The sequence below is a fragment of the Notechis scutatus genome, chromosome 4 (genome assembly GCF_049901735.1).
Source record: "Notechis scutatus isolate UNSWTSFEM ecotype Mainland chromosome 4, rNotScu1.2, whole genome shotgun sequence".
In the NCBI taxonomy this organism is placed as follows: Eukaryota; Metazoa; Chordata; class Lepidosauria; order Squamata; family Elapidae; genus Notechis; species Notechis scutatus.
The window spans coordinates 43,112,504-43,132,627 of NC_142012.1; the positions used below are offsets into that span (position 1 = coordinate 43,112,504).

At 39.5% G+C, this 20,124-nt stretch overlaps 1 protein-coding gene across 3 annotated transcripts in view; it reads right to left on the reverse strand.

Moving 5' to 3' along the window:
- Positions 1-20,124, reverse strand: part of WWC2 (WW and C2 domain containing 2) — a 160,221-nt gene that overhangs the window by 98,445 nt on the left and 41,652 nt on the right. The window lies entirely within an intron of this gene.

Here is a 20,124-nt window from a genome sequence, read left to right on the forward strand (position 1 = left end):
CCTTCAAGGTGGAACCATTGTCTAACTCACCTTGTCTCTGATTAAAAATTCTTCATGGTCTTTGTATAAATAAATTGCCTTTGATATACAAATCGGAGTTTAGCATTTCAGGGAAAAGAAGGCATCGCATGCCATCATGGCTGAAAATCTTTTTTTTAATGCTACCTTTTGATCTTTGGTGGAAAACGGAGAACAGAAGTGGATTCAATGAGTGGCAAGTCTGCCCCTGAAATCATACAATATACAGCCATCTATTGCTTGCCCAAAACAAAGCATTTTGGTAAGTGTACAGGGAGAACAAATGGAAGATGGTAGTAGACATCAATAGGAAAACATTTTTCTTTTATTCTCCTAATCTGAATAACATGCATGTAGAACGATGCTTCTGATCTGCAGAGGATGTGCCATATACAAATGCTGCAAGTAGAGGCTAACTGGTTCCCCCTGGAAGAGAAGATGAAAAGACTAGAGACAAACCACAGGTTAATAATCTATAGTGGAGGGAAGTAAGCAGTGGGCTGTCCCAAGGTTCCATTTTAGGCCCCGTACTCTTCAACATCCTCATAAAGGATTTAGATGAGGGGGGGGGGGAGGGAACTCATCAAATTTGCAGATAACACTAAACTGCAGGAATAGCCAACACCCCAGAAGATAGGCTCAAAATCCAGATGGATCTCAACAGACTTGAACACTGGGCCCTAGCTAACAAGATGAAATTCAATTGTGAAAAATGTTTCCATCACTTAGGTAAGAAAAACCAAAAGCAGCAGCCAAACAATTTGGGTCCTCATTTTACCAACCTCAGAAGGATAGAAGGCTGAGTCAACCTTGAGCTGGTGAGATTTGAACTGCCAAATTGCAGTCAGCTGGCAGTCAGCAGAAGTAGCCTGCAGTACTGCATTCTAACCACTGGGCCCCAAGGCTCATATGAAGAATGGTTGCAGGAATTGGGTATGTCTAGTCTAGTAAAAGAAGGACTAGAGTGATCTGATAGCAATATTCCAATATTTGAGGAATTCCTACAAGGAAGAAGGGGTCAACCTATTTTCCAAAGCATCAAAAGGCAACCCCAAAAACAATGGATGGAAACTAATCAAGGAGAGAAGCTAACTAGAACTAAGGAGAAATTTCCTAACAGTGAGAACAATTAATCAAGGAACACCTTGTCTTCAGAATTATGGGTACTCTACCACTGAAGGCTTTTTAAAAGAGACTGGATAGTCACTTGTCTGGAATGGTATAGGGTGCTTGAGCAGGGGTTGGATTGGAAGATTTCCAAGATCTCTTTCAATTCTGTTATTCTGTTACCAAGGAAAGTTAAGAATTGTGGGTTAGGATAAGACATTTGCAAAACCTTTTCCTTGTCCAAGCTCATAATAAAAGTACTGTGAAAATAGTTAATTGCAAAGATGTTTTGTCATGAAAGAGCCTTTCAGAAAGGAAGAAGTTTTTGGTAGAAATGAAGTTATAAATGAAATGAAAGAGAGAGCAAATGTGCAGGTACTGTACAGAGGAAAAATGTACCAGTGAGTAAAAACAAAATTGGAAAGAAAATGGAGAACATAAAAGAGAAGGAGAAGAAAAGAAGGCCTTTCTTTTAACAATGGAGAGAATCAAGTCAGCAGATATAGATAAAATACCCCCCAAAAAAGCATGTTCAATAAAGATAGAAGTGGAAATAAGAGAAAAAGATGGATTGGAGAAGTGAACACAATGTGGAGTCTACAAGAAATGAGGCAGAGAGGAACCAAAGAACGGTGGATGAATGTGACAAAGAGCTGAATAAGGAGAACCAGAATAGGCTTCAAAATGAGTTGAACACGAGTTTACAATTTATGGGTGCGAAATAAAAAGCTATAAAGGGTTTGTCCCAAATAGCCAGGCAGCCAAAGATAGGAGAGAAATTCTGGCCAAAGAGAATTTTATTTTGTATAGTTGGCTGCCTAAAGTCTGTCATCATTTCCAAACTATGACAGAACTTCACAGAAGGCTGTTGTGACTTAGTAACCAACTAGTAGGCTTGGTACCGAAGCTTAAAAATCTGAAGCCTTGCCAATTTACCATTTTATGTATGGGAAAGATTCTCACAAGATAATTACATTTCAGTACGTTCACTGTAAGTAATCCTCTCAATTCTTATTCACCAAGATGAACAGAAAAGAGAGAAAGTTCAAGAACTATACTAGCTCAACAGCATACTTTAAAGTCCTTAGCAATTTTTTTTTAAAGAAAGGGTGAGAAAACTTTTTAAAAGCAGAGATTTTTTTTTTTACTGGTAATCCTGAACAGACAATTGATCATAAAGGAGCATCACTAATCACATACACTGACTGAAATACTAAATTGATACTTTGCCCCCTGCTCTAGCCAAGAAAAAATTAAAACGGTAGAGGAGGGTGTCCTTGTAGCTATGATACAAAGCACTCATATCATTAGGAACTGAGTCAAAAAGGTTTTCCAGAGAAGAGCCATGGCCCTGAAACATAGGGCTGTGAACAAATGATCTTGAAAAAAATGTAAAATCATTGTGTAGGAAAAATATAAAATCATTGTGTAGGATAAGCAAAGTCGAGAAAGATTCTATCCTGTGTAAACACAATAATATTTACAGTTATGGGAATATCATGAATTTCAATTTACATATATACATCAAGATCTAAAATTTTATCCAGATGCTTTCATGTAAGAATTTTATATTGTATAAAGTGAGGTTCAGTGTGAAAAAACAGCACTGAATCAATTATGGACCAAAAAATGGAGATACTATTCCATTGCTATGGTGGGGGTGGGGAATTAAGCACTTCCAATAGTTAAAGAAAACTTTAACCAGAGATCACATATAAATACACATCATCTAAAAAGGAGGGCTTGATTAGAGTTTAATATATAACCTATTCTTGACATGGGAGCTGTAAAGGCATTCATGTGTTGATGGACTCTACACACAATTCAGCTTCCAATCTTTCTCGATTCTATTTTTATACATGTTATCAGATCTTGCAGAAAAGAATTAATTTAAGTCTCAATTAATATGTAATGTGCTAGTTTTCAATCATACTTTAAAGTGTATGATAAAGATAGAAGACAGATTGCTATATTTCAAATTCATTAGTATGCTGAAATCAGATCCTGAAAGACTGCTACAAAGATTATTATGAAAATATTTCATTGTACTACCCGTGTTTCCCCCCAAAATAAGACCCTGTCTTATATTTTTTTTGCCATCAAAAAAGGCATCAGGTCTTATTTTCAGGTGATGTCATCCACTGAGTAACCGCACTTGTGTGCATCGCCCCCGGCCTCCTTTTCACTGTCATAGGCCTTCAGGAACTTCTGCAGCCAGCAAGACTTTCTGAAGGCCTCTGCAAACGTTAACAGAGCTCCGGAGCTTTGTTATCAGCTACAGAGGCCTTCAGGAAAGCCTTGCCAACCTTGCCGGCTGCAGAAGAAATGGGCCAACAAGGCAGGTGTCAGGGTGTACAAGGTCTGGCTACAACTGTCCAAAGGTAAGTAGCTCCACCACCCCCATCCCCACCCTAGTTTAATTTTTACCCATGAATTCTGGAGTGGGCGGGATCTTAATTAGGCCTTACTTTGGGGCAGGGCTTATATTGGGCACACGTGTAAAAATCAAACTAGGACTTACTTTCAGGGTAGGTCATATTTTCAGGAAAACAGGGTATATGCAAACAAAAGTTAAACTGATTTCTTAAAATTGCTTACTAACACAATCAACTGTAAGCACATAGAGGGAAACTCCTCGCCTACACACTTAAAGAATATTCAGTGTTCTTTTAATTGAAGCAAATTATGCATTCCTGGCACTTGCAAAAAAAAATTAGTGCCAGTAGGTGAAATCCAAACATTTAGTTTCCAAGTATGGTTCTAGACTCTAGAGAATTCCTACAAAATTCAGCTCTGCTGATATAATAATAGTGGTCAACTCTTTTTATAGTTCAAATCATTGCTGAATCATTCTGCCTTGTCTAGGTCATCAAAATTTTCAAGGACACAATAATATATACAGTATTAAAGGTAAAATAGGATACAATTGGTAATGACCAATAGCATAGACAACTTTATAGAAAATAACTGCTGTGTCAGTTGCCTCCTGTAGTTAAATAGAATCTTTATGTTTTTATCTTTCAGGACATGGAATACCAAGAGATTTGAGGCATTTCAGGTTGGGAGATGTAAATTAAGAACCGAGCTAGACTGAGCCATTTTATATTATTACCATAAATTTACTATAAACTTTCAGAGGGTTATGGCTGTTTACTTTTGGAAACAGAATTCTGAATTTCCAATTCTGCAGATTATGTTAACACTATAGCAATAACACTTAGATTTATATACCGCCCCACAGTGCTTTATAGCACTCTCTGGATGGTTTACAATGTGAGCATATTGCCCCCAGCCAACCTCAGAAGGCTTAATCAATTTTGAGCCCATCAGGATCAAACCCCAGGCTGTGAGCACAATTTGCCTGAAATACTGCATTTGAACCACTGTACCACCCACAGCTCCTGCACTACCAGGACTCCTCCAAAATGTTCATTCATTGTGCTAAACAATGGCGTGGCTAAACCAAAATGGAGGACTTTACGTGTTTTGTGAGCCAAATTCTATTAGTCTGATACTGATTGAAGAGTTAATTCAACTTTATGTTGCTTCTAATTCACATTAGAAATTCATCCTTTTGAAGAAAGGAAAGAGTAGGTTTTACTAAAAGTATTTTTTAATTGCAATCAAAATAGCATGAGACTTAAAATATATAAATTAATTTTGATGGTCTGTCTGACCATAATAAAGATTGATCAATTGACAGAAATTAATACATATTATAATATTATGTTATAAACAGTGGAATCATAGAATCACAAAACTTGAATAAATATTAGACATTAACCCACCCTTATTCAATATGGCACTACCATCTCTGACAGATGACCACTCAGACCTTTTAGCAAAGGAGAATTTACCACTTCATTGGGCAACTTTTTTTACTAACTAAAAATTGGTACAGCCAGGAAGTTCCTCCTAATGACCACCTATTACCTTGTAGTTTTAATCCACTCTCCCTCCTGCTTGTAGATCACCTAGAAAGGGAATGGAAGGGCCTTTCCCCACTAAGGTTTTGAATTCTCATGTTTGACATCTTGTTCTGATTATAATATTAGTACACAGTCATTTGTACATTAAAATGGGGGCCATACAGATGCTACCCCATCATTTTTAATGAAAAGAATATATTGGATCTTAATGTCAACATATGTTTTTCTATCTTCTTCCATGAATCTTTTCCCCATTTCATAATCTAGTCTAGAATCTGTGTAGAGCATCTGGAAGTCTTTTATCCAAATACTGATCAGGTTTGACCTTACTTAGCTTCAAAGCTCAGACAATGTAATCCATTTATTGAAATTACCGTTGGTGGGTGGGTAGGTGTTGGGCTGCTTTTTTATTTAATGTATAAAATACCATATTAATTATAGTATCTTAAAAAATAAAATAGAACAGTGATATGGAAAAATATATTCAGCAATTAAATAGACTAATTATCAGAGCATAACCAACAATAAAGTATGAATACAAGATCACTTAATTAAAACTTGACACATTTGATTATGTTCTTCAATATGAAAAAGCAACATGTATACTATAAATATGTCAGAAATAGTTCTCTAATATTCAGAATTCTTCTGAATGAAAGGAAGCTAGAGTAATATTGTTTATCTCCTAGGATTCCATATAACAGTGTGAAGTAACTTTAATTAGGATGAACACTGAGAAAAGGCATATGATCAGTTTCAGCCATTTTCTCATCTTGTTTTGCACAAGGAAGCTATAAAACATTAAATCCTTCCTTTGTTTCCAATTATCGCTGCAGTTAGGATGTCAAGAAACAGCATGTCTCATCATCCAAACAGGTCAGGGAACAGTATGTCTAATAGCCCAACTAGGATAAAAGTCTATTTGACTGAGATTTGGCCTCATTAGCTGGAAGAAAAAATGAATTAAAAACATGGTTATTTTCATCCTCCAATCACAAAACACACTGGATTTGAACAGGCTGAAATTTAAACAGGAAACATATGCTGACATTTTAGGCAAGGATCCAGTGTATTCTTTTAATAACAAAATGTAGACCCATTTACACGAAAGGTTTTTTTTTTGATGCAATCATTGCGTGATAACACTACAAACACAGCAAGATACAATAGAAAAAGTACTGTCAAATACCGGCTCTGTTTACGTATAATATTAAGCCAGGATTTTTAAAATCTTGTTTCATTGAACAAGTAATGTCTACTTGTCGGTGTTTTTATTTATTTGCTAGCAGCACCCATGGCAATTAAAACTAAACAACAAATCATAAGCAATTAGAATGTCACAGAAACAATTAAAACTGCTGTTAAAACTAACTTAATTGAAAAGCCCCGGCTGAAGAAGATCTTGATTCCTTCCCTAAAAGCATAAAGAGTGGCAATTGAATACAACTCTGGAGGGAATGCAATCCATATAACACTAAGTTGTAATATAATGCTAAATTGTAATGGATCTGATCACGTATCACACTAATCCCAAACCAAACAAACTACATTAGAGGTTGAAGTTATGTGCTGATGAGACTAATGTATTTCATCAGGGAAGATAGTACCCGTCATATTTACTGATGAGAAATTTCAAAGACTCCATTCTCTCATCTGATTTTTATCTACAAATTGTACTTTAACTGGACAGCTCTTAAATCACAACAGAAATGGGCAAACTATAGCCCTCAGCTCAATTTTCCAAAGCCTTCTGCAAGCAATCACTTCTGTTTTCCATACACTGCTGCATGGGAATACAGAGTAAAACAGATAAAGAAGAGAAATACAAAACTAGGAAACCAAACTGGATTGTTAGTAAAAAAAATCTTTCTAGTCAGTTCACAAAAAAATGGCTATATTTAGATCTTGCTACAAATGAAAAACTCATACTTGTGAAAAAGAAGATCCATATCAAACTATTTTGCAGAACTTCTAAGAACCGTAAGCATATGAAGGATTGTAAGGTTGTCTTTCCCCTCCTCCATTATTGTTTTATTTCCCCCTCTCTCACCCTCTCTTCATTTCACAAAGAATGTTTGAAAGAAATTATGTATTGCTGTTTGGGAGTCTTTCTGTCAGGAGGATAATTTCATGCAGTGAAACAAAAATTGGTTAAAAATGATATATAATGTAAATCAGGCTGGAGGTTTAGAAGAAACATTCTAAAATTCCCCTAATGCTGAGTGCTCCTTTCTAAACCCCCACCTCCCTGCTACATGATCCAGGACAGAATATACAGAGTCTATCCTGTGTTTTCTACTGCACACATACAAATACTGAGATGCCATTGAGAGGACAACAGAAACATGCACAAAGAAGCAATATATATAGTCCCTATCATTTGGCACTCTCTGACATCTACACAGAGGCAACACAAATGCACATACATAATAAATCTTTGAGAGCAAATATACAAATATATGTATGTATGTAATATGTATGTATATGTGTTTGTATACACACACACAGACACACACAATGTTGAACTGCAATTCTCAATAATTCCAGCATAAGAAGTACTGGGAACTGTTGCTCTTCCTTATTTAATGTACTTAAAACAGTATACTCTCAAAAGATAATTGTTCGATCTGGAGGAGTGGGCGCAATAACGGAGATGAGGCATCGATAGTGACTCAACTCAACTCTTTAATAGTGACTTCATAACAGGACCACAACTAGGGCAGCAGCAGCTCTTTTATAGAGCTGGCTGCTGTCACAACAACCAATGAGATTGAATTAACCGCTCTAAAAGCGTCCGATCAGAGACGGCCCGCTGTCAGCCAATCAGGTCAGCCAGAGGCGGCCAATCACGATTCGCTTATCCACGGGCCAATCAGAAGTGCAGGATTACGAGCCTGCTGCTGAAGTAAAGCTAGTATGGTTATTGATGAATGAGTTTGTTTAGTTCGTAACACACCTCCCCCCTAGGTTCCGTCTGAGGGGTGGGGTGACGTATTCTCGCAAGTAGGCAGGCCGTTTCACCTGTCTATTCGATTTTCGCTGTTCCACCGGTCTCTGCTCTGGCACTGGCTCCGGTGGGCTGTTTGTAGAACCGGGTGGCGAAGACGGTTCCATTACTCCGCTCGGGGATTCAGGGCTGTCCTCTCTGTTTTCATCCGGGTTCCCTGGACTTGCTTCTATGGCCGGGCTGCTTTGTGGCGAAGTACTCACCCGGCTCGGTCCTCCTCCGGAAGGTGAGTATCCCATGGTTGGTTGTGCAGACTGCTGTGCTTCGGTTATTGGGTCATCTGCTATTTCTATTTTGGCCCCCTCGATTTCCCTTCCCCCCCCCCAGTTTGAGATTCAGGGGTTGAGATAGGGTTAGGTGCCAATCGGGAACGAAGTTGGTCTATATGGTGCTTCCATAATTTCCCATCGCTAGTTTGTAGATGGTAAGGTGGCAGCCAGGATCAACGCAGCGTGGGGCAAATGGAAGTCCGTCACGGGTGTCCTCTGTGACAAGAAGATGCCGATGAGCCTGAAGGCGAAAATCTATAACTCTGTGGTGCGCCCCGTGGCCATATACGGCGCAGAGTGCTGGCCGACGACCAAAGAAGTCGAAAGCAGACTCCAGACAATGGAGATGCGAATGCTCCGATGGTCGGTAGGCCTCACCCTACTCGATCGCGTCAGGAATGAAGAAGTGCGCAGATGGTTCAACGTCGTGCCCATCCCCACGGTCATGAGGCAGTCCCGGCTACGATGGTTCGGCCATGTGAGTCGCGCCAAGGAAGAATCCATCATCAAATCTGCGATGAAGGTGATTGTCGGAGGAGCGAGACCGCGTGGTAGACCTAAGCAACGCTGGATGGACACGATCAAGGCCGATCTAGAGATCGCAAAGGCAGACCCGACATACGTGGCAGACAGAGAGGCATGGAAGCAGTACTCAAGGACATTAGCGGACCTCGCCAGAGCGCGAGACAAACGCTGAAGAAAAAGAAGAAGAAGAAGAAGAAGTTTGTAGATGGTAAGATCTAGGGCCCGTAAGTTGAGTTATAGTAGCGGGGACCCACAATGGATCACCCGAGAAGTTTTTCGCAAAGACTAAGTCGCCTACCTTGAACGCATGACACTTGCTGCTGGAACCGCAAGGTTTTTCTGGCGTGAAGGTTGGGTGTAGGCGATCGAGGTGTGAGCGAAGTTTCTGGCCCATCAGAAGTTCGGCCGGGGTTCTGTTTGTGATGCTGTGCGGGGTGATGTGTTGGAGGAGAAGCATTCTGGTTACTTTATCGTCAATGTCTCCATGTTCCATCTTGTGCAAGGTCTTTTTTATGAATTGGACCATTCGCTCAGCCCTGCCATTGGCCGCAGGGTGAGCCGGCGAAGTTAAGGCATGGCGGATGCCCCGGTCGGCTAGGTACTGTTCAAATGCTAGGGCAGTGAATTGGGGACCGTTATCCGAGACTAAAACGTCAGGCAATCCGTGCGTAGAGAATAGTCTATTTAATTTTTTAATGACGGCTTCTGTGGTGGTGCTCTTCATTTTGTGGACCTCGAGCCAGTTAGAATAGGCATCCACAGTTATGAGAAAAGTGTGTCCCTTGGTGGGTCCCGCAAAGTCAATGTGGATGCGGGACCAGGGACCACGAGGTGCGTCCCATTCAGTTGGAGGTGCCTTCGGTGGGGCAGCGCGGATTTCCTGGCACTTGTTGCATGTGGCCACCCAGGCTTCTATCTGTTTATCGATACCTGGCCACCACGCGTAGCTTCTTGCCAATGCTTTCATTCGCACGATGCCTGGATGACCATCGTGCAACAGTTTTAGAACTGTATGTTGTAATTTTTCTGGGATGACGACTCTGTCTCCCCACAAGATGCAGCCCTTCTGGGAGAACAGTTCTGTCTGTCGGTGTTTGAAAGGCGCGAAGGTGTCGTTGGGTTCGTTGTCAGGCCAACCTCGTTCCACCCAGCTGAGAACTCGAGCGAATACAGGATCCTTTTTTGTTTCCGTGGCGATGTCTCATGCAGTCAGGGGTGGTGCAGGGAGAGTTTCAATTTGGAGTGCAGTTAAAGTTGGAGCTGGATCGTCTATGGCTTCCGGTAGCAGAGAACGACTCAAGGCGTCAGCGTGGGGAATGGCTTTCCCCGGGCGGTGTTGCAGTTTATAATCGTATGTGGCTAGAAACTCTGACCAACGGGTCATTCTGGGTGATAAGATGTGGGGAGTTGGTTTGTCTCCTGCTAAAATACCAAGCAATGGCTTGTGATCAGTTATTATGGTAAACGGTTTGCCATATACATATTCATGGAAACGTTTAATAGCGGATACAATAGCGAGAGCCTCTTTATCGAGTTGGCTGTAGTTTCTTTCAGTCTTTGATAAAGTTCGTGAAAAGAAAGCAATAGGTGCCTCATTTCCGTTTGGTAGGACATGGCTTAAGATGGCTCCTACCCCAAACAGTGAAGCGTCGCAGGTGACAGTTAACGGCAAAGTCTCGTTATACTGCATTAATACAGCATCTGAGGTTAGGAGATCTTTTACTTGCTGGAATGCTCGTTCTTCCTGATGTCCCCAGACCCAGGAAGCCTTCTTGTCGAGTAGTCTATGTAAGGGCTCAGCTACAGTCGCATTCTGGGGCAAGAAGATGTTATAAAAGTTAATGAGTCCCAGGAAGGCTTGGAGGTCTGTTTTATTCCTGGGTCTTGGGGCGTTTTTTATTGCAGTTACTTTTTTTTCAGTAGGATGGATTCCCTTTTTGTCAAGGAGGTACCCCAGGAATTCAACCCTCTCGGTACAAAGTTGACACTTGTCTTTTTTTACTTTCAACCTGGCGTTTTTGAATTTCTGGAGAACTGCTCTGAGTCGTTTCTCTAATACGTCTCTAGTGGGGGCAGCTATCAATACGTCATCGAAATAAGGCACAACTCCTTTTATGCCTTGTAGCAGTCTCTCCATCAGGCTTTGGAAAATGCCTGGTGCTACACTCACTCCGAACTGGAGTCTATTACATTTAAACGCAACTCTGTGCGTGACTATAGTTTGGGCCTCAGCAGTTTCTGCGTCTATGGGTAGTTGCTGGTATGCCTGGGCGAGGTCCAATTTTGCAAATATTTTTCCGCCGCCCAGGGAGTGAAGAAGATGTTGGACCACAGGTACCGGGTAAGCGCTCTGCTGAAGCGCGTGATTTAAGGTGGCCCGGTAATCCCCACAAATTCTTATCGATCCATCAGGTTTTATGGGTGTTACAATCGGGGTTTCCCTACGGGCATGATCGATCGGTTCCAACACCCCCTGAGCTATTAATTTGTCCAATTGTTCATCAATCTTTGGTTTGAGTGCGAAAGGCACTCGACGAGGTTTAAGGCGGATGGGCGCAACATCGGGGCTGAGGCTAAACGATATGGGGGATCCCTTGTACTTGCCTAGCTTCTCGGTGAACATGTCCTGGAACTCCTGGACAAGGGCCGCTTCCCAGTCGCTGTCTCCGGTCTGGTGAATGCCAGCTAGTTCAATTCCCAGGGGAGCAAACCACTGTAACCCCAACAAGCTGGGTCGGTCTCGATCGACGATGGTAATAGGCAGAGTTGCGGTGTGGTCCTTGAAGGACACCAGGACATGGCGGGAACCAGCAATGGGAATCCTGTTTCCCTGGTAGTCCCTTAATATGATTTTTTGGTTGCTGAGGTCCTGGCGACGGATGTCAGGGATCAGTTGTTTGAAGGTTTTCCATGAGACCATTGATAGGGACGATCCCGAGTCTACTTCCATTACGCATGGATGATTCTCAATAGCGACCTTCACTCGGATCTTTCTTGCATTCAAGGATGATGCGTGACCAATGGTAATGGTTTGATGCGCCTCTTCCCGCCTAGCTGACGCAGCAGGCGCTCGATTTCTGTAGTGATAGTGGTTCCATTGGTGATTCAGACGGTCCCAATTTGCAGGTGGGCTGCCTGTTGTTCTTTGGATTGGACTTGACGCTCGCTTGCTTCTGCAGACCTTTGCGATGTGGCCCCTCTTTCCACAGGAACGGCAGAGTGCGTCGAGGAATTTGCAGTCAGATCGCGGGTGATTGGCCCCACAACCGGCATATTGACGCGCAGGTTTCTGGCTCTTCTGGTCTCGCTGGTCGCGCTCTGACCTGAGTCGGTTGACCTCCTCTTCCTCACTATCAGATGAGGATTCGAGGTCTTCATAGTGAGCCGTTGTTGAGTGCCTCTCGGAAAAAGGCGTAGTATCACTGGCGAGTTGGCGGAGCGGTGCGTTGGTGCGGCGCATTCGAGTGGCCGACTTCCTGGTTGCTTCTGCTGCAGTAGCGTCGGCGATGACATCTGCGAGGTCGATGTCCCCTTTAGCCATGATCTTGCTCTGCGCCGCGTGGTCATCTAATCCCAGAACTATTCGGTCTCTCATGGCTTCCTCGAGGTTTGCAAAACCACAGAGGCCTCCCAGGTTCTGGAGTTCCACGATGAAGTCTCCAATGCTCTCGTTTTTCCGTTGGTCCCTCTGGTAAAATTCGTGTCTTCGGATAAGTGTTGGCACCGCGGGTGCTTAATGGGCTCGGAGGATCGGTGCGAGGGTATCCCAATCCATTGTCTTAACTTCTGCTGGTTTAGCAAGTGCCTTAGCCATTTTAAAAAGGGCAGGCCTGCAATGGGTCAGGAAGATCGCTCGTTTCTTGCCAGGCGCAGCGTCCTTCAGATTGTTGGTCTCCAGGAACATCTGGAACCTGTCTATATACGAGTCCCAATCTTCGTTAGCCGGGTCAAATGGAGCGGGTGGTATGGCGCCGCTGGTCATCTTGCCGTTGTTGGCACGCTCTTAGCCACGTGCTCTGTTCGGTGCTCAGCGAGTGCTCAGTCAGCTCTATTGTCTCCACATCCCACCTTCGTCGCCAGTGTTGGATCTGGAGGAGTGAGCGCAATAACGGAGACGAGGCATCGATAGTGACTCAACTCAACTCTTTAATAGTGACTTCATAACAGGACCACAACTAGGGCAGCAGCAGCTCTTTTATAGAGCTGGCTGCTGTCACAACAACCAATGAGATTGAATTAACCGCTCTAAAAGCGTCCAATCAGAGACGGCCCGCTGTCAGCCAATCAGGTCAGCCAGAGGTGGCCAATCACGATTCGCTTATCCGCGGACCAATCAGAAGTGCAGGATTATGAGCCTGCTGCTGAAGTAAAGCTAGTATGGTTATTGATGAATGAGTTTGTTTAGTTCGTAACAATAATATCCTAAAAAAGATTTTGAAGTGCAGATGATTTCACAATAGAAAGACAAGCAATTGTCACATTATGTAAAGCCGTCAAGTTTTTATATACAATAACACTGATAAATATGCCTATTCTTTAAAAAATAATTAAGGACTTACTTTGCAACCTCCCAGAACCTTGTCTATTCTTTTCCAAGGCAGATTTCACAGGTATAGATTTGCATGTATATATTTGCAACACAAATACTTAAAAAGAAAAAATAAGTATGCCATTTAATTACTGCAAGCAATAATTCAAGAGTTTTGCTCCATTATTTGAAGATAAACATTGTACCATGCATGTAGAAATTTCACACATTAATGTACAAGGCAGAAGTTTTATTTTAAAGATGACAGAGTTTTATTACAACAGGAGATGCCTGGTTCTTTCCTCCCTGGATTTAGCTCCCGGGAAAAGCAAATTGTATTTAGTAGTCTTAACAGGAAAATGAGATTAAAAGAAGTGGTTGAAATGATGAAGAATGGAAAAAATGATAATATATAGATTTCCCACTGAAGTGTATAAATCATACATTACACAACTTTATTTCCCTGTAATGCTTTGAAATATACCACATTAACCCCCCCTCCCTCTCCCTCTCTCCCTCTCCCTCTCCCCCGTAATATAGTCATCCCTCTACTGGCCAAATGTAATAGCAGAACCTGAATTATAGTAACATCTAATCTTCCTTATTAATGGGGATTTAAAGAGTCTAGTGGCTGTTTCAGTAAAAGAATTCAAGATGTGATTGCAACTCTTATCCACTCCAGTAAAGCTGGGTTAATTTGTTAGCGTCAGAGTGCAAACAATTTAGCTGCCAACAAATTTCATAGCTCTAAATGATTAAAGCCAGGTGCTGTAACTTTGATTGAAAAAGTGTTTGTTTTTTAAAAAAATGAAAATGAAAACAAATTATTTAAAAATGCATTCTAAAGCACTTTTAAAGCTTTGAATCATATGTCATTATCCTACATCTCCCCCAGTTACAAATTAAGCCAAATAACATTCTTTCATCTCCTTTGGGGGAGGAAAAAGGTACTAGATAGGGATGCTCATTTTTTTCTTCATTTTTTTTCAATCTCTGGAACTTTAGTTTGCACCAGTTGGCAAAAAAACAGTATCCAATCATGGATAAGTATATAGAGAAGTGAATATATTATTGCACACACGTGTTTTTATATATACAGTTTTAAGGACTTATATATACAAATACCCAGTAAAACCTAAAATAAAAAAATGGGGGGGGAGTTTGTCAAGAAATTATTATACATTTACTTGGAAGACAGGAAAGTACACAATCTCCCCTCTGAAATCAATCCTTCCTCTGATTAAATAGAAATTAGCAGAGATGAAACATTCAAAGTAAAGTTTCAGAAAGAGGCTCCCATCCATCTCATAGTAGGAACAAGCAGCTAGTATAATGGAGCTTTCTTTAATGAGGAAGTGGGCATATAACACAATTAACAACTATAAGAAGCCTAATTAAACAAAATCCTAAAATGGTTTGCAACCATTATAGGAAGGCAATAGTGCAATAAGGGTTCATCTTAACACACATGCACACAGGTAACTTTATCCAAGAGTCTTCTTCTAAACAAATTGCTGAAGATAACACAATTCTGCATTTGTTCAGATTGTAGCTAGTGGGAAACAGAAAACACACGTTTTGTAAAAGGAATATTTTTGTCATCTCTCACATGCTAGGCATTTTCTAATTCTGATCTCCTGCCAGGCACATTTTTTCAATTGTCAATAAATAAATGTATAGTAATACAATATTATATGCTCATAAATATATATTTGTTCTTGTATGTGTTCATAAATATATATTTGTTTTATATTTGGTACAGCCTTATTTTGAACAACAATCATAAATTAATTTATAAAAGGAAGTTGTTATAAGGAACCTGGATAAAATGTGACATTTTTCTCCTTTTAATGCTACTTTTTCCACCTATGAAAATGCTGCTATACATACAGGTACAAATAAACTGACAAATAAATTGTAGTTGGGCAGCAAAAGCAAAAGCAGGCCAATGAATCAGTTCCTTGGTGGAGCAGCAGGAGTCAAAGCAAGGCCTTAGTTTCCTACCCAGAGTTTATAAGCCATGAAGGCCAGTTGTGATTAACAGCAGAGCGTTGTGTTAGACTTAGTAAGAAAAATGTGCACCAATTGATCAAAACATTTTGCAGCAAATTATCCCCAACAGACCAATTTATAAAGAGGACACTCAGGCAAGATAAACTATTTCAAGCTCATTAATAAACATACTTTTTACATCATTCTCACATAAATTCAGAAATCATCCACCAGTGGAATGGGGAAGAAATATTGTAACTTGCATTTTAAAAAGTTTAACTATGTATGTCAGCATGCTATTATCATTAATGTTTTTTTCCTAACATTCCATGGAATTGGCTACTAATCTCATAATTCATTACAGAGTAATATTTACAATTTGTGACTTTCACATGGATAAAGGTGTTATTAAAAGCAACAATAGTTTAGGGGTTATTTAGTTCATTCCCATCCTCAGTTGTTTCAATTGGCAAATATACACAGAACAAGAGCTTTTATATCTCTGTAGATATGAAAGCAATTCAGTCCTCAACTTATCACCATAACTGAGCCCAACATTTCCGCTGCTAAACAAGACAGTTATTGAGTTTTGCCCCAATTTATGATTCTTTTTGCTACAGTTCTTATGTGAATCATTGCAGTTGTTAAGTGAATCATGCAGTCATTAAGTTAAATGTGGCTTTCTCCATTGACTTTGTTTGTTGGAAGTCAGCTGGGGAGGTTACAAATGGTGATCACATGATTCCAGGACAGCGCAACTGTCATAATTAGATGCCAGTTGCCAAGTCCTGAATTTTGATCATGTGACCATGGGGATGCTACAATGGTCCTAAGTGTGAAAACTGGTCATAAGTCACTGTTTTCAATGCTATTGTATCTTCAAATGGTCATTAAGCAAGTGGTTGTAAATCAAGGACTACCGATATAGAAGGCTAAAAAATAATGTTCTACATCAGCACGCTCCATTAAGACAATGCCTATTGGCACTGTGGTCTTCCCATAATGAGTGCATTCACAATCCCACACATCTAGAATTTCAACTGGAGGCTATAGGGTCAAATGTCAAGTAAATCCTGCACTAAGAAAACTTCCAATTTGTTTATTCTATGAGGCAGCTCAAGAAGAGTTAAAATATTTAGTAACTTGTCTGCACAAAACAAAACAAACTAGCTGGGCAACAGCCACACAATGTACTATATTGTTAATACTTCAGATGAACCAAAGAACTTCCTGTTTTATAGCAAAGCTTTTTATGTAAAAGGCGTGTAAACATTTGTTTCATTTTTCATCATGTGCCAGTGACAGCACATATATATTTGTCATATTTGCACAACAAGAAATGTAAGAAACATATTATTGTGATGGCACGGAACGAGAAACAATGGATGGAAACTAATCAAGGAGAGGGCCAATCTAGAAATAAGGAGAAATTTTCTGACAGTTACAGTTAATCAGTGGAACGGCTTGCTTTCAGAAGTTGTGAGTGCTCCATCACTGGAAGTTTATGAGAAGAGACTGACAGCCACTTGACTGAAATGGTATAAGGTCTCCTGCTTGAGCAGTGATTTGGACTAGAAGACCTCCAAGGTCCCTTCCAACTCTGTTATTCTGTTATTTTCTGGAGCTGGTCCTATCTTTAGGCACAATACTGGCAGCTTCTATATGTCTTCCTCCTTGGAAGAAGAAATCTTTATGTCCTATTCAGCTTGTTTTCTGTCTTCTAAACTATACTTCTATTTATAAATATGGCAGTGGCTACCTAATGTTTTGTCAGTACTGTACTGATGTAAAATTCAACCAGCAGTTCTATTCAAGGAACTGAAGCATGATACAACACAATCTTATCCTTTCTCTTAGCAGGCTATATCAATTTTGGGGTGGCCTTGAGCTTTCCTTTCCACGAAAATGCTTTATGTCCAAAGAATGCTATGTAGGAAGCAAAGTGGAATTCACCACCCAGTCATATTTAAGATTCATCCCTTGTAGAAGCTATTGGATACAAAGGTTAGCAGGTCAGGCTAAGGCTATGGAACTGTGGAACGTGCCTCCAGATGGCAACTCCTAATGCTATCAAATCGTTGTTCTTTAACTGACAGCTACATATGGCTAGGATTTTCTGCATTTTTGCAGGCGGTAGGTGGGGGTGGAAGAATTATTCTCAATTTACAAGCCTTTTTACTGCAGTTACACAAGAGGCATTGTGAGTGGGAACTAGACATTTCATCAGGTTATTAATATTTTTTTAGCTTAAATCTGTTTTAATATATGCCATTTTTTGCAAATGGTATTTTAAAGTATTTTTGAAGTCTTTTAGAGCAAAGAGCAAATTTAAATGACTCCTGCAACATTTTGTTTTATATATATATAGCTAGGGCTGGAAACAATGTGAGTTTTCCTCACCAATGCATCAAAATACTTCAGCAACTTGGATACACTTGAGTAGAAATTTCAAATTCACCACAAGTGCCTAAGGCTACCACATTAAAACATTTTATTACACTGAGAAAAGATTTATATTTAGTCGGAAACAGAAAAAGTATAACAGTATGTCATGAAATATGAATGTATTACCTTAATTATTATTAAAAAGCCTATGATCAGCCCCTCCCCGTGATGATGTGCTGAATGGACAGAGATTCTTTTTCTCCCACTGACAAACAGCTGATTTTTGCCACCAAAGTTGGTTATTTGGTGGCTTTGCTCTCCATCCTTTGAAGGGGAGACTAGGAAGGACCCAAGACAACCTTCAGATGATTGTGCACTGATGGAGAATTGGGCGGGGGGGATCTAGATGCCTGCAATTCTCAGTAAGGAGCAATCAGAAAGTCTGGTCTCTTGCCATCTTTCTCCTTTAGCTGCTCATTTTTCTGAAGCATGCCTATATTTTAACAACACTTTTTGAAACTTTACAATTTTTTGATTTATGACTAGTTCTTCTGACTATTTTATAAGCCCTTGCTGGACTTTTACAACTCTTTTCTGTTTTTTATTGTTTATTATCAAATTTTAAATTATTTTTAGCTGTAATGAAGTTGTAATGGGACTTACATTTACACAGGATTATACTATAAATTTAGTCTTTCTAGCATTTTATTTTTTCTTTTTTTAAAGAGCCTTGATATTTATCTCTTAATTTTTGATGAGAAAATTCCCCTTTCTTTAAGCCTAGGGTTGGGGAATCCCTTCCCTGTGGAAGCAGTTATACTTATTTGCTTCTTTCATCCTTTCATTAATTTCTCATGCCTCTAAAAACAGACAAAATATTCTGGACGGTAACTGAAAAAAGAATGCTCTGCAACTTACAGGTTTTATTTGAGCACATAAACAAAAAATTGGATGGGTCAATAACAGATATGCAAACACAAAATGATATCCAAAAGCAGGAAATAACAGCTGGATCTGATTTGCAATTTGAGGAATTGGAATCTGATTTGTTGTTATCGGATCTGAAAAAAAGTATTTGGTTTGAAAAATATAATCTGCCATAAAAGACTGAAAAGAAGACAAATATAAGAAATGTTGAGATAATAAATATGATGAAGGATGGGCTGGACTTTTTCGGGAAAAGGAATGTTATACTCTCAGGAAAAATTATTCAACAATGTATGTTGCAAAGACATTTACAACAGAGACTTATGAACTTTGAAAGGAGATACAATTGTTGTGAAAATTCCCAATTAAAAACCTAAAGAAAGATTTCACTATTAAGAACCAAACAAGAGAATTTGATTCTGGACTTAGAGATAATGGTCAGGGTAATTTGTAGTAAATAAGAAACTGTGTAGACTTTCTACAAGTAAATTACAATAACAGACACTTAACAGAGGGCTTTGAACGTTTAACTGAGTTGTTTTTAAACCTGTTAATCATTTTTTTCTTTCATATGTGTAATATACAACAGGTCAACTGGATTGCAAACAGATGTAGAAGCTTATAAATTTTCCACCCACTTTGTAAGTGGGGGAAGCTATTATTATTGCAATAGATTTGTCAGTGTTCAACTAGGAGGGGTAATATTTGTTTTTGTCCTTTTATAAATTCACATTTTTTAATGTTTTTATTTAGTTTAGTTTTATATCTGCTTAATTTTTTTTTCTTTTGGGTTTTATATTTTAACTTTTTGAATAAAATAAAATTGTTGAGGGAAAAAACCCTCTGTGGTCAGAAATCCATACAGGTAATCTTCCTATTACAACCATTCATTTAGAGACCATTCAAATTCATGATAGTGCTGAAAAATGTGACTTAGCAAGGACAGTACTTGAGTACAATTCAGTCAATGACTAAATAATATTATTTGGACTAATAAGAAGGAATCTGACAAGTTTTATGATCAGGTTTAATCTGAAATCAACAGAATATGCAAGTAAAATGTGCAAGTTGTGGTTGAAAATTAGAATGCCGAAAATGAGGGAAAATTAAAAACGCAGTTGGATTGAATAGTTTAGGAAATTAAAATGAAGCAAGAGGTGACATCAATTTTTCTAATCAATTAATTTCCTAACTGCTAACATAATCTTCCAACAATCAAAATCGTGCATACACAAACACACATACACACACACAAACACATGCATTAATAGATGGAATACACAGAAATCTGTGGCAGTAACTTATTGATACAAGAAGGTAGAAAAATTCAGTTATAGTAACAAAGTCATTGCCAAGGGCTGACTATGTAACAGATCACAAACTGCACCTTTTTTGCAAGTTTCATTCTAGCAAAAGTAGAAGAAAGCCAATCCATTT